We start from the raw sequence: 15,289 nt of genomic DNA on the forward strand, positions 1-15,289 counted from the left end.
ACAAAGATTGGTGGTGCAGTAAGTAGTTAAGACAGTAACGTAAAATGTAAGGCAATACCTCTGGATTAGGTGAGTGGGTAAAATGTGAAAGGTGGATTTCAACACAGGTGAGTGTGAGGTCACCCATTTTGGACCAAAAAAGAATAGATTTAAATAGTGAAAACTAAAATTCAGGGACCAATCTGTACGAGACTTGGTAATCTTTTCACTTGCGGGCCACATTCCCTTTTTCAAACTCGAGGGGCTGATTAGCAAATTTTGCAACGATTAGGTTAGGCACAACATTAAACATGAATTTCAAAATAAAATTAAGGTAGAAGAAGCAACTTGCTGAGAAAAAAGCAATGTCAAAGCAGTAAATTGATCATTAAAAAAGAGTAATTAATAAAGGTCACCGTGAGAGGGTGACAGAGTCTGTTTGTCTGACTCACTCCCAATCTCTCAATGCTCACTCACTCTCCCTCAACAACTGTGTGAGTGGGTGTGGGGAAGGGGTGGGTGGGCGTCCTGAGACTGCGAGTGAGTCAGGCATACACACTCAGCCACAAATTCATTCGCTATCCCTTTCCTGCACTGTATCTCTCACTGTCTCTGCCTCTCCCACGCTTACTTTGTCTCTCTCCCACAATCACTCTTTCTCTGTCTGTCTCTTCCACATTCATTCACTCACTCTCTATGTCTTCCATACTCACTCGCACACCATCTTCCATACTCAGTCACTCACTCTCTCCCACACTCATTTTCTGTCTCTGTCCACGCTCACTCTGTCTCCCACACATGCTCCTGGTCTCTCCCATGCACACTGTCTCTCACAGTATCCCACATTCACTCATCTCTCTGTCCCTTTCCCACACTCACTCTGTGCCTCTCCGACACACTGTCCCTCTCCCCCACACACACACACACACTGCTTCTCTCCCACAGTCTGTCACTCAGTCTTGTCTGCTTCCCTCCAACATTGTCGTTCTCCCACAATCCAGATGGTGGGTTTCTTCACCCTCACCAAGCACCACCCTCCTGTCCGCCTGAATCATCATATCCAGCCTCTTGTGGCCTTGCAGCCTTCACCACCACCTGACCTGACCTGGCACAGCACAGCAGCCTCCTCCCTGGTCTGGCAAGGCAGCCTTCTCCCCTTCCAAATGTAGCTATCTACCTTGTGTCCCTACCTGCCAACCCCTCCCCACCCCTCTCCCTTTACTAGGGCCATCTGCCGCACGCCTCAGGTTGTCGTTTGGCACTCTGCACCTTGTTCTGCCATTTACACATTCCGATCTCTTAATGGATGCTATTAGTACCATTCTCAGCCTTTATAATCACCATTAACATTCCTGTTGTCTTGTTGCCGATGACATAGGAACAGGACTAGACCATTCAGCCTCGCGAGCCCATTCTGCTGTTCGATAAGATTATGGCTGATCTGTGGCCTAACTCCATGTACCTGCCCTAGGCCCATATTCCTTGATACCTCTGCTCAATAAAGATCTGTCTATCTCAGACTTAAACCTAACAATAGAACCAGCATCCACTGCCAATGAAGAAGAGAATTCCAAACCACCTCCACTCTCTGCGTGTAGAAGTGTTTTCTAACATCTTTCCTGAATGGCTTGGCCCTAATTTTCAGATTATGGTTCCTGGTTCTGGAGTCTTCAATTAGTGGAAAACATTTATCCTTCCCCACCCTGTCCTTCCCTGTAAATGTTTTGGTCAAATACGCAAACACCTCCTCCTCCTCTCTGTTTATGTTTCATCCTACTTTCTTTGTCTTCAGCTCGAAGTCATCCAGACTCGAAACATTGGCTCTATTCTCTCTCCACATGCAGTAAGACCTATGACACAATGGTTAGCACTGTTGCCTCACAGCGCCAGGGATCCGGGTTCGATTCCCAGCTTGGGTCACTGTCTGTGCGGAGCCTGCACGTTCTCCCAGTGTCTGCGTGGATCTCTGAGCGCTCCGATTTCCTCCCACAGTCCGAAAGCCATGCTGGTTAGGTGCATTGACCATGCTAAAGCCAAATGGGGAGAAAGCAGGATTTAGGCTATTGAGTTGGACGATCAGCCATGATCGTGATGAATGGCAGAGCAGGCTCGAAGGGCTGAATGGCCTCCTCCTGCTCTTCTATGTTTCTATGTAAATTCTCCCTCGGTGTGCTCGAACAGGCACCGGAGTGTGGCGACGAGGGGATTTTCACAGTAACTCCATTGCAGTGTTAATGTAAGCCTACACGGCAGCCTCCTCCCCTTACCAACATGGTGCTGAAAGTTGGCTGTCAGTGAAAGTTGTCAGATTTGTTGGCAAAGCCTCCCAGCAAATACCAGAACTCAATTACAATTGTTAATACATAGCCTGAATGCTGCAGAGGCTGATTATGAAGTGAAGGTTAAAGTAGGCAAGACCAAAGTTAGGAATGTTTTTAGAATTGCAGGTGTAAAGGTGAGCATTTTGATAAACTTTAAACAGGTTTAAAGTTTCTGGAGATTATAGATGTGACAAGGAAGTGAGAGTTAGGATTATAATAGGAACTTTGTTTTAAATAGTCGAAAGGATATTGACTAGGCAAATTAATGGAGATCTAAGAACAAAGAACAGTACAGCACAGGAACAGGCCCTTCAGCCCATCAAGCCTGTGCGACATAGATGTCTCTCTATTCTGATATTTTCTTGCCTCCACATGGTCCATATCCCTCTATTCCCTGCCTATTCATATATCTATCCAGATACCTCTTGAACGTTGTTATAGAGTATGCTTCCACCATCTTCTCTGGCAGCCCATTCCAGGCATTCACCATCCTCAGTGTGAAAAACGTGTCCCTTACATCTCTTTTAAGCTTTCCCCCTCTCACTTTCAACCTATGCCCCCGAGTAATTGACCCTTTGACCCTGGAAAAAGACTGACTATCCACTCTATCCAAGCCTGTCATAATCTTGTAAATCTCCATCAGGTCCCCCCTCATTCTCCGACTCTCCAATGAAAACAATCCAAGTTTATTCTGGTAATTCTCTTCTGCACCCTTTCCAATGCAGCAACATCCTTCCGGTAGCGTGGCGACCAGAATTGTACACAATACTCCAAATGCGGCCTAACCAAAGTCTGACATAGCTGCAACATGATTTTCCAATTCCTATACTCAATGCAATGACCAATGAAGGCCAGCATGCCATACACCTTCTTGACCACCTTGTCCACCTAAGTTGCCACCTTCTTGGAACTGTGGATCTGCACACCTAGATCCCTTTGTATGCTAATATTTCCAAGGGCTCTACCATTTACTGCATACTTTACTTCTGTAGTAGATCTTCCAAATCGTATCACCTCACATTTGTCCGGGTTAAATTCTGTTTGCCATCTTTAGGCCCAGGTCTCCAGCTGATTTATATCCTGCTGTATCCTCTGACAGTCCTCTTCACTATCCACTACTCCCCCAATTTTTTTATCATCTGCAAATTTACTAATCAGACCACCTACATTTTCCTCCATATCATTTATATATATAAATATATATATATATAAATATATATTACAAACAGAGGTCCCAGCACTGATCCTTGTGGAACACCGCTTATCACAGTCCTCCAGTTAGAAAAGTATCCTTCCACTGCTACTCTCTGCTTTCTATGCCCAAACCAGTTTTGTATCCATCTTACTAGCTCACCCCGGATCCCATATGACTTCACCTTCTGTATCAGCCTGCCATGAGGAACCTTATCGAAGGCTTTACTAAAGCCCATGTAAACAACATCCACTGCCCTCCCCTGGTCAATTTTTCTTGTCACTTCTCAAGGAACTTGATCAAGTTTAAGACACGATTTCCCCTTCACAAAACCATGCTGCCTATCACTAATAAGACTATTCTCTTCCAGATGTGAGTACATCCTATCTCTAAGAATCTTCTCCAATAATTTCCCACCACTGATGTAAAGCTCACAGGCCTATAATTTCCCAGACCTAAGGAGAAGATTGCTGAGGACTTTGATGTGTAGTAGGAAAGGAGAGACCAGACTTCCAGAGAGCTTTGCAATGTATTTTTGCAGAGACATGGATACAAAGTGAATAGATATCAAAGGAATAAGGTGTTGGCCATCTAAGAATGCACTTTGATTTTAAAAATAATTATATGGGATTCCATATCTTGGATATACATCACAGAAACAGGCCCATGCCAGTGTTTATGCTCCACTCGAATCCATTTCCATCTTATCCAAATCCACCTTGTAACCATCTTTTTCCTTTCCCAAATGCATGTCTATTTTTCCTTTCAAATGCTTCTATATTATTTGCTTCAACCACTCCTTGTAGTAGCAAGTTCCACATTCTCACCACTCTTGCCTGAAGAAGATTCTTCTGAATTCCTGGTTGGAGTTTTTGGTGACTAATATCTTATAATGATGGCCTTCATTTATGCTCTTTTCCACAAGATGAGACATTTTGTCTGTACCCATTCTTATCAAAATCTTTCAGAATTTTAAAGATCTCAGGTGCCTTTTTCTAAGCAATGCGAGAGCCAGCCTGTCGATCCTTTCCTGATGTTTATACCCAGACATTTCTGATATCATCCTTGTGAATCTGCCCTGCACCATCTATATCCTTTTTAAAATGGAGCGACCAGACTGCACACAGTATGTGGTCTAGTCAGGGTTCAGTGCAAGTTTACCACAACTTCCCTTATTTTCAGTTATCTCCCTCTTTGAGTAAACTTAAAAACAGGAAGTGCTGGAAATACTCAGCAAGTGTAGCAGCATCTGAGGAGAGAAAAACAGAGTTAACATTTTGAGTCAAATAAGACGTCTTCAGAACGCTTTAGAAATAAAGCCTCGTGCTTGGTTTGTTTAGTGGCCTTGCTACCCTGGTGCAACTTTTCATGATTGATGTATTTGTACGTCAAGATCCCTTTGTTCCTCTACCCCACCTGGACTTGCACCCTCCAAGAAATTTGTGACCTCCCTATTCTTCTTACCAGAACATACTACCTCACCTTTGTCTGTGTTGGAACTTCATTTGCAAATTATTTGTCCATTTGCAAGTTTATTAACGTCGATGTGTAATTGTTGCAATCCTCCCATTGAACAGCAGAGGTTCCAGCACCGACTCTTGTGGGTCACCACTGCCCACCTTTGCCACTCTAAAGAATTATCTTTTATTCCCACTCTCTGCTTTTGGTTTTGAAGCCAACTAGCAATCCATTCTACCACTTGTCTCCTGACTCCTTATTCCTTAAACTCATTAATTAGTCTATTATGGGGCATCTTATTGAATGCCACTTGAAAATTCATATTAATTAATCGCCAGGTATTTATTTCAAATCTCTAGCATCCGCAGTATTTTTCTTTTAATTATAAGCCTCCTCATTCATGTCTCTTGGACAGCACCTAGAAGTAGCAGCAGGGATAAGTTTAGAAGCATACAACAAGTATCAGACCAATAATGAGACACGTACAGGTTATGGCATTAAATTTATTCTGCATTCAGTATAGCCAGCAATTTGCTGAAATAATACAGAAGCAGGTTGTAAAATAAAATGATCAACTGAATTGCAGAAACTGTTTGGCTTCATCTGGTGACAGTATTCTGCTCTAGTGAAGTCTGTTAATGCATTGAAATCTTAGATAAAGGTCTGGCCAGTGAAAGCCTGCTTTATGACTCTTGCTGCCTGCTAAGGTGGTTCAGTCAGAATCGCCCTATGTTTTTATCTTGCTTGGCACTTGGTGTGAATGGGTACCTTGGGTTTATGCTTATGTCCGTTCAGCAAAGGTATGAAACCTGCCGATCTTGGTGACCCAAGAGAAGCCGTATAAGAGGTGCCACTTGATCTGTCCAGAATCAGTTTGAAATGATATATTCAATATCATTTATATTGATAAGTGTAATTAAACATGTTTGATAATGGTAGTGGTGACTGTACGGGTCTGCTTTATCATCAGGAATTTACTTTCAATTAGCAATATTCAGACGTGATGGTGTAATCTGGGGACTGTAAAATGATCTTTTTTTGTTGTGTAAGGTTTACAGTATTCAATTTATATATATGTCCTCATATCCCCTCTTCAATCTTCCAAAAATGAATGAATATTTTGGTGAAACAAGGTCAATGTAAAATCAAGAACATGATTTATTTCACAATGTGCACGATTGAAACAGATTGGTAATTCAAAAGGGATTTTAAATCTCTTCCATTAAGCTTCTTGTAACGTACAAAACAAAGTGCACTCATGCAAAAGCAGAATGCTGCAAATTGGGGATAAAAACAAAAGTGCTGGAAGCACTCAGCAGGTCTGGCGGCATTGATGGAGAGAGAAAGAATAGTTAACGTTTCAGGCTGGTTACGGTTTGACAGTATTCTGCCAGACTTGCTGAGTATTTAGTCCAGGTTGATGACCTTGCATCAGAACTGGTTGAAGTTGGGGGGCTAACAGGTTTTAAGCAAATACAGGGATGGGGAACAGAGCGAGGGGAGTAAAGAACAAGAGGGGAAAGTCTGTAAGAGGGAAGAGATTAATTGACAAAGGGAATGATGATATAAGGCAAAAAATGTGAAAATAATAGCTCCAGAGGAGTGGAAAATATTCATTTATTAGTGTTACAAGTAGGCTTATTAACACTGCAATAAAGTTACTGTGGAAATCCTCTAGTCGCCACACTCCAGCGCCTGAGGGAAAGAGAGATTCTAGGCAAGCCAACCACCAACAGCAGATTTTCCACTCCAGAAAGGCCAGGAGACCACCTTCCAGCTAGCCAGCAGAATCTATAATACCAAGGAAAGAGACGGAAAAAAACTGCCTGCCACTTGACAACCAGGGCAGCTTCCGACTAAAACAGCAGCTAGCAACCAAACTGAAAGTGAAACCTTGAATTCACTATGAACAAAATACATGACCTGTCATCCAATCGTAAACTCCACATCAATGCATGAGGCTCAGATTTAAAAATAAACAAAACCCCATTTAAGCCATTGAAGCAGCAATAAAAGGATTCTAACCAGACAGCACGGTAGCAATGAAAAAACCCAAAGCTGCCTAACTGCAGAGAACATGATTTTTTAAAAAACATTTCTTAAAGGTACACTAGTGTCATGCATTGCCAATGTGATAGATGCGCACCCTCACTCCAATTTATATACACTCCACATGACCCTTCGCAAGATATATCCTTAACTTCAGGGTCACATATTGGGATTTGTAAGGGATTTGGGGCCTCTGTGAATTACGATGTAGTTTTGCCTGCCCAATATTTAGGTAACCCATGATTGGATGGTGAACCTTTAGCATCTCCTGGTTTACTAGTATATATCACATACTTTCTTGATTTCTGAATGAAGAAGCTCATGCACTTGGAGTCAGGCTATAAACCATAGACATTTAGTGAACACTAGCTCTCAATGTGGGTGGCACGGTAGCACAGTGGTTAGCATTGCTGCCTCTCAGCGCCAGGGACCCCGGTTCAATTCCGGCCTTGGGTGACTGTGTGGAGTTTTCACGTTCTCCCTGTGTCTGCGTGGGTTTCCTTCAGGTGCTCTGCTTTCCTCCCATAGTCCAAAGATGTGCAGGTTAGGTGGATTAGCAGGGTAAATACGTGGGGTTGGGGGCTGGGTGGGATTGTTGTTGGTGCAGGCTTAATGGACCGGATCCTACTGCACTGTCGGGATTCTATGAATATAAAATTAACCCTTGCATTGCAATTTCCACTTCTTTGCAGCTATATACCATTGTGCCCTCTGACTAGCTTCATATTCATGTTGGCCTCAGTCTGACTGACTTTGTGTTTGCAGTTCAGGCAAGATATAATGGCAAATTCCTCTGAAGATAGACCAGAACAACATGATGTAAAAATAGGTACTTCTCGGTATTGCATTTGTCACAGCATTCATAACAATGTTTGCTCAAATAAATAGAGTTGCCAGATAAACATTTACTGCCTCATTGTGATTGAATAGAATGGATGTGACTCCTCCGTGAGAAAGCCATTGATTTGTTCAGCCTGGTTGCAGGAAATTAAAAATAGAAATAGGAAAAAGCAGGAAAACTCATCAGGTCGGACAGCAACAGTGGAGAGACAAACTGAGCTTGCGTTTCACAGACAACTTTTCCAGACAACTATCAGGGATTGGAAATGCTAAATTGCCCCTTAGTGTGCCAAGATGTGTAGGTTAGGGGGATTAATGGGGTAAATGCGTGGGGGTACAGGGATAGGGTTAGCCTGGGTAAGATGCTCTGTCGAAGAGTTGGTGCAGATTCAATGGGCCGAATGGCCGCCTTCTGCACTGTAGTTTTCTTTTATATTTATTAGTGCCAGAAGTACGCTTACTTTAACACTGCAATGAAGTTACTGTGAAAATCCCCTAGTTGCCACACTCCGACGCCTGTTTGGGTACACTGAGGGAGAATTTAGCATAGCCAATCCACCTAATCAGCACATCTTTGGACTGTGGGACGAAACCCACACAGATAGGGGGAGAATGTGCAGACTCCACACAGACAGTGACCCAAGCCGGGAATCGAACCCGGGTCCCCGGCGCTGTGAGACAACAGTGCTAACCACTGCGCCAGCGTGCCGCCCACGATTTGATGATTGTATGAAATGCTGGACAGAAGTGCACTAATGGCTTTGCATTCAATTGACAATAGTATATAAACTCCCCTTTTGTTCCTCATAAATAACCTTCAGGCCATCTGGTTCTGTGCTGTGAATACCATGATTTTTAAGACTGGAAAATCGGTGGCCTGCAGAATTAGTGAGTAGGAATCAATTCTAAATGTATGCTCTATGATATGCTAAAATCAATCTAATAAATAATTCACTGTGCTTAAAATGCTGAATTTTTGTCACTAATTTGTACCTCATGGTTAATACTCCACACACTCTTGACAAACTCTACTATCCACATTGCTGGCTTTTGGGATTCTCTGCACAGGGACTATTGTGCTTCCTGACCCAGGGAGACTTACGCCCCATTCTCCATTTATATTACACACCAGGACATTTCTCACTGCTTTCAGACCCACAAAATTCCCCCACCACCACTCAATGCCGTGCACCCTATTTAGGTGCTTCAGTACTCCATAAGATCATAACGCATAAGACATAGGAGCAGAATTAGGCCACTCAGCCCATTGAGTCTCCTCCGCCATTAAATCATGGCTGATATTTTTCTCATCCCCATTCTCCTGCCTTTTCGCCCTAACCCCTGACCCCCTTATTAATCAAGAACCCAACTATCTCTGTCTTAAAGACACTCAATGACCTGGCCTCCACAGCCTTCTGCGGCAAAGAGTTTCACAGATTCACCACTCTCTGGCTGAAGAAATTCCTCATCATCTCTGTTTTAAAGGATCGTCTGGTTCTAGTTTTTCCTACTAGTGGAAACATCCTCTCCATGCCCACTCTATCCAGGCCTCGCCGTATCCTGTAAGTTTCAATGAGATCCCCTTCATCCTTCTAAACTCCAACGAGTACAGACCCAGGATCCTCAACCGTTCCTCATACTCCAGACCCTATCACAAATCAACTGTACTACTGACAAGTCTGGGATCCCCTCCCACTACTGCTCGATCGCAGGGATTGCCCACAATCCCATATTTCACCTGGAACTCCTCCCGAACCCCAGTTCCCCCTCTGCATGGCCGCAATAAGCAGAATCATTCAAGATGTGCTAAGATATGATATGAAAATTAATTGGAACATGTAATGTGTTTTTTTCAGTGGGGATATAAGAAATGGGAGCAGGAGGAGAACATTCAGTTTTATCAAACTTGCTCTGCCATTCAATAAAATTATGGCTGATCATTGACCTCAACTCCACCTTCCCGCATTATCCCCATTATCCAATTCCCCGAGTATACAAAATTCTATTGCTTTCTCTCTTCAGTGTACTCAATGACTGAGCGTCCACAGCACTCTGGGGTAGAGAATCCCAAAAATGTATAACCCTTTTTAACAAAGAAATTTCTCTTAATGCATAAAAAGGGTTATGCATTTTTGGGGTTCTCTGCCCCAGAGTGCTGTGGATGCTCAGTCATTCAGTCTCATTCTGAGACTGTGACCCTAGTACTAGACCCCACAGCCAGAGAAAACATCCTCCCAGTGTCTACCCTGAGAAGCTACTGAAGAATTGGATTCAGTTAGATCACCACTCTCTTTTGGGGAATACAGGCCAAGTCTACCAATCTCTCCTCATAGCATAATCTTAAATTTAAATTAATTGATTAGTATCACAAGTAGGCTTACATTAACACTGCAATAGAGTTACTGTGAAAATCCCCAAGTCTCCACATTGCAGCACCTGTACGGGTACATTGAGGGAGAATTTAGTATGGCCAATGCACACAACCAGCATGGCTTTTGGAATGTGGGAGGAAACTGGAGCACCCGGAGGAAGCCCACGCTTACACGGGGAGAACATACAGGCCGGAATTCTCCCATCCCGCCCGCCACTGGAATTTTAGCGGGTGGGTTGCAAGTAATGTGAAACCCCATTGACAGTCGGGTGGGAATTTCCGGCTTTTAGACCAGCGCGGCTGGAGAATTCCACCCATGGATTCCACACAGACAGTGACCCAAGCCAGGAATCGAACACGGGTTCCAGTGGTGCTAATATCTCAGCAATCAGTCTGGTGAACCTTTGCTGTATTTCCTCTAAGTCAAGTATACCCTTTCTTCCAAACGCCAGGTGTGGTCTCACTAAGATCCAATATAGTTGTATTGAGACTTCTTTGTTCTTACATTCTAATCTTCTAATCTCTTTGTATTAAAGATTGACATAGCATTTTCCTTCCTAATTGTTATTATGTTTTGTATGTGGCGACACGGTGGCACAGTGGTTAGAACTGCTGCCTCACCGCGCCAGTGTCCCAGGTTCAATTCCGGCCTCGGGTCACTGTCTGTGTGGAGTTTGCATGTTCTCCCCATGTCTGCGTGGGTTTCCTCCGGGTGCTCCAGTTTCCTCCCACAGTCCAAAGATGTGCTGGTTAGGTTGATTAGACATGCTAAATTGACCCTGGTGTCAAGGGGACTAGCTAGGATAAATGCATTGAGTTATGGGAATGGGGCCTGGGTGAGAGTGTGGTTGGTACAGACGCGATGGGCCGAATGGCCTCCTCCTGTACTGTTGGGATTCTATGATTCTAACTGTGCAATTTGTGTAGCAGGGCTACCAGGTCCTGAGTGACTGCCCTGACATTGATAAGGTGCTAATTAGGAGTTTTATTTAAAGTGCTTCCTAATATTAATCCAGAAATGGAACCAGGCAGGGCCCTTGCTGAGAATCATACCCTTATGTCACGGCACATTTTTGCCCCTGTCCCCATTTGAACTGATGCTTCGAATCCTTGCTGTCTTACAAAACTTTTATTTGACCAACTGAGTAAGAGTCACTCGGGAATTACCACCTTTCCCACCTGTTCACAAATTTGTGATGCAAATGTGTCCTATACAAAGCTATTGCAATATTATGTGACTCTTTTTGACTGTTTCCCATTTTTATTAAGTTATAATTGATGCCAGTGAAATTGTTTAATGATTATATTGATCATATTCAACTTTTCATGGTCTCCATTTAGAAAAAAAACTCTGCTTTTCTACTTTTCCTGCCAAAGTGCATACCTTGACATAATCCCCACATTATATCCCACCTGCCACATTCTTGCCCACTTACTCAACCTGTCCATGTCCCTTTGCAGGCTCTTTCGGTCCACAGAACAGTGTAGTTTCCCACCTAACTTGTTCTCACCAGCAAATGTGGATGCATTACACTTGGTCTTGCCACATTCAGGTATGGACATCTCCATGATCTGAGGAGCTCTGAAGAGAGCTGAATAATATATAATGATCAGTGAACATCTCCACTTCTGACCTTGTGTTGGAGTGAAGATTATTGATGAGCCAAGTGAACTTGATTGGTCCCAGGACACTCTCTGAAGGAACTGCTGGGGATGACATGATTGACCTCAAATAATCACGATTGTCATTTGTGCCATATGTGACTCCAGACACTGAAGAATTTTTCCCTAATCCCTGTAAACTTTAATTTTATTAGGGCTCCCTGGTGACAACTCTGTCTAATTCTGCCTCGTTACCAAGGGCTGTTACTCTTCCCTCATCTCTGAAATTTGACTTGGATCCATGTTTGGTCCGAGCCTGTATTGAGGTTTGGAGCTGAGTGGTAATAGGTGGATCCAAACTGAGCATTGATGCGCAAGTGATACCACAGTGGCACAGTGGTTAGCACTGCTGCCTCACAGCGCCAGAGACCCAGGTTCGATTCCCGGCTTGGATCACTGTCTGTGCAGAGTCTGTACGATCTCCCCGTGTCTGTGTGAGTTTCCTCCGGGTGCTCCGGTTTCCTTCCACAGTCCGAAAGATGTGCTGATTAAGTGCATTGGCCATGCTAAGTTCTCCCTCATTGTACCCAAACAGGTGCCAGAGTGTGGCAACTAAGGGATTTTCACAGTAACTTCATGGCAGTGTTAATGTAAGCCTACTTGTGACACTAATAAATGAGTTTTAAACATTGGTGACACCTTCCATTACTTGGCTGGGTTGGATTTATCCTGCTTTTTGGGGGCAGGACATAGATTGATATAACATAGATGGAGACTGTTTAGCCCATTGAGTTTGTGTTGGCCCTTTGGTAGAGAATCATAGAATCCCTACAGTGAGGAAGGAAGCCATTCGGCCCATCGAGCTTGCACCGATTCTCTGAAAGAGCATCTTAACTAGGCACCACCTACATACCTTTGGACACTAAGGGGCAATTTAGCATGGCCAATCCTCCTAACTGCACATCTTTGGACTGAGGGAGGAAACCAGAGCACCCGGTGGAAACCCACGCAGCCACGAGAGAATGTGCAAACTCCACGCAGTCACCCGAGGCTGTAATCAAACCCAGGTCCCTAGAGCTGTGAGGCAGCAGTGCTAACCACTGTGCCACCATGCTGCCAACATTATTTCCAACATCTAGGGTCATCTAGACGCGAAACGTTGGCTCTATTCTCTCCCCACAGATGCTGTCAGACCTGCTGAGATTTTCCAGCATTTTCTGTTTTTGCTTTAATTTTATTAACAAGTGTACTCTTCATTCATTGTCAAATGCCATTTAAATGTCCACATACACCAGCATACACTCTCATCAACTACCTCCATTACTTTGTCAAAGAACTCAACAAATCTGTGCTGATTTTCATTTATTAGTGAATGCTTTTCCAAATACTGGATTATTGTCTCTAAAATCTCCCCCAGCTCTCATATTAAGCTTACTGTCCTGTCGTTGCATTTATCCCTCTCATTGTTTTTTAGCACTCCAGGCTTCTGGGTCATCTTTACTTGCCCATCCAAGTAGTGAATCTCCAGGAAGTCACAATGATGAGAGCCAGCGTTCCCAGATGAGAGTTTGTGCAGTTCCAGCAGATTCTGCTTCTCATCCTTCTCCATCTGCATGGCCTCCAGACCATTGCTCCAGCACCCTCCAAGCTGATTTGGTCTCTAATTTAACCTGGAAATTCATCAGTTCCTCAGCGTGTTCCCATTCTTCGTGTGACTGCTCCTTGAATAACTCAGCAAAGTGACAGGCGGAAACACCATCCCAGTCAAAGTAATGGAACATGGAAAGATTAAACGTAGGAGAAATTGGCAATCATCTAATCATCTGATACCACCGTCAGATTCAAGGAAGGTGGTGAAGTGATTCCGCAATTTCTCCCTTTATAGTAACTTAGTATGCTCACTTGGCCTAGGCTACTTTGTTTTATTTTGAAGGTCTGCCTGAATATATCGAAGTAATTTTCCTTGCATCGGTTAGCTGTCAATGGTTGTGCCTGCAGTGGAACAGCTTAGCGAGAGATACAATTAGTGGTGGGGTACAGGTCTTCATTGCTACAGCCAGGATGATGTTATCAGGACCTGAAGACTTTGCTAGAGCCATTAAACTCAGCAAGGTTTTTGATGTGAGGAGGAATTAACCAGAATAGGTTGAAAACTGCTGTCCAATGGTTAAACCTCAGAAGGAGGCCAAGAAAGATCATGCACTCAGTACCTCTGGCTGAAGGGGCGGCACAGTGGCACAGTGGTTAGCACTGCTGCCTTACAGTGCCAGGGACCCGAGTTTGATTCCTGGCTTAGGTCACTGCCTGTGCAGAGTTTGCACATTCTCCCCGTGTCTGCGTGGGTTTCCTCCGGGTGCTCTGGATTCCTCCCACAGTCTGAAAGACATGCTGGTTAAGTTCATTGACCCGAACAGGTGCTGGAGTGTGGTGACAAGGAGAATTTCACAGTAACTTCATTGCAGTGTTAATGTAAGCCTTACTTGTGACTAATAAATAAACTTTAACTTTAAAACTTTAAGACAGTTGCAAATGCTTCAGCCTTGTCTCTTGTACTAACACTCTGGGTTCCATCATCTTCGATGGCGGAATCTTTGACAGTGCCAAGAATCCGGGTTCGATTCCCGGCTTGGGTCACCGCCTGTGTGGAGCTTGCACATTCTCCCCGTGTCTGCGTGGGTTTCCTCCAGGTGCTCCAGTTTCCGGGTTAGCTGAATTGGCCATGCTAACGTGCCCCTTAGTGTCAGGGGGAGTAGCTAGGGTAAATGCATCGGGTTATGGGGATAAGGCCTGGGTGGGATTGTGATCAGTGCAGACCCGATGGGCTGAATGGCTTCCTTCTGCACTGTAAGGATCCAATGATTTGAGGTTGGCTTATTCATGGAACTACCACTATTCACAAAATGTGGCAAACCATTGTTGGTTGTGGGATAGTTGAGGCCGAGTTACAGCATACTGCTTTCTCTTTTTAACATCCACCTTCCTCATAATGACACCTCATTATCAGGCACATACCCACCCCCACATTGTGTGCCTGAAGCATTCATTATAATGAGGCAATAGTCCTGGAATAATTTTGTACAGTGCATTTTCCCTGACTACCAACAATTTTCCTTCAGTATTTGTCAGGTATTTGGTATTGCCAGATTGGGGCGGAGGGGGGGTAGATGGAATTAAAAGAACTCCAATCTTTTGCTTTCATTCCTTTCTCAGAGCTACAAAGCCAATGGACAGAGTGGACAGGGAAAGCCCTTAATCCATCTCCTTGCTTGCTCCAAAAGCCAATTCAAATTCAAATTAAATCCAATTCATCATCCCCACAAGAGACATACTAGATCCAAGAACAGGCATTGCACCTAATCTTGGCATCATCTTAGCCAAAAGGCTGAGGACCAATCTTTTTTATATTTTTACTCCTTTTTAAAGTTACAAAGCCAATGTGTAGAGCGGATAGGGCAAGCCTGAATCCATGTCCTTGCT

The sequence above is a fragment of the Mustelus asterias genome, chromosome 26 (assembly GCF_964213995.1).
Source record: "Mustelus asterias chromosome 26, sMusAst1.hap1.1, whole genome shotgun sequence".
Taxonomy (NCBI): Eukaryota; Metazoa; Chordata; class Chondrichthyes; order Carcharhiniformes; family Triakidae; genus Mustelus; species Mustelus asterias.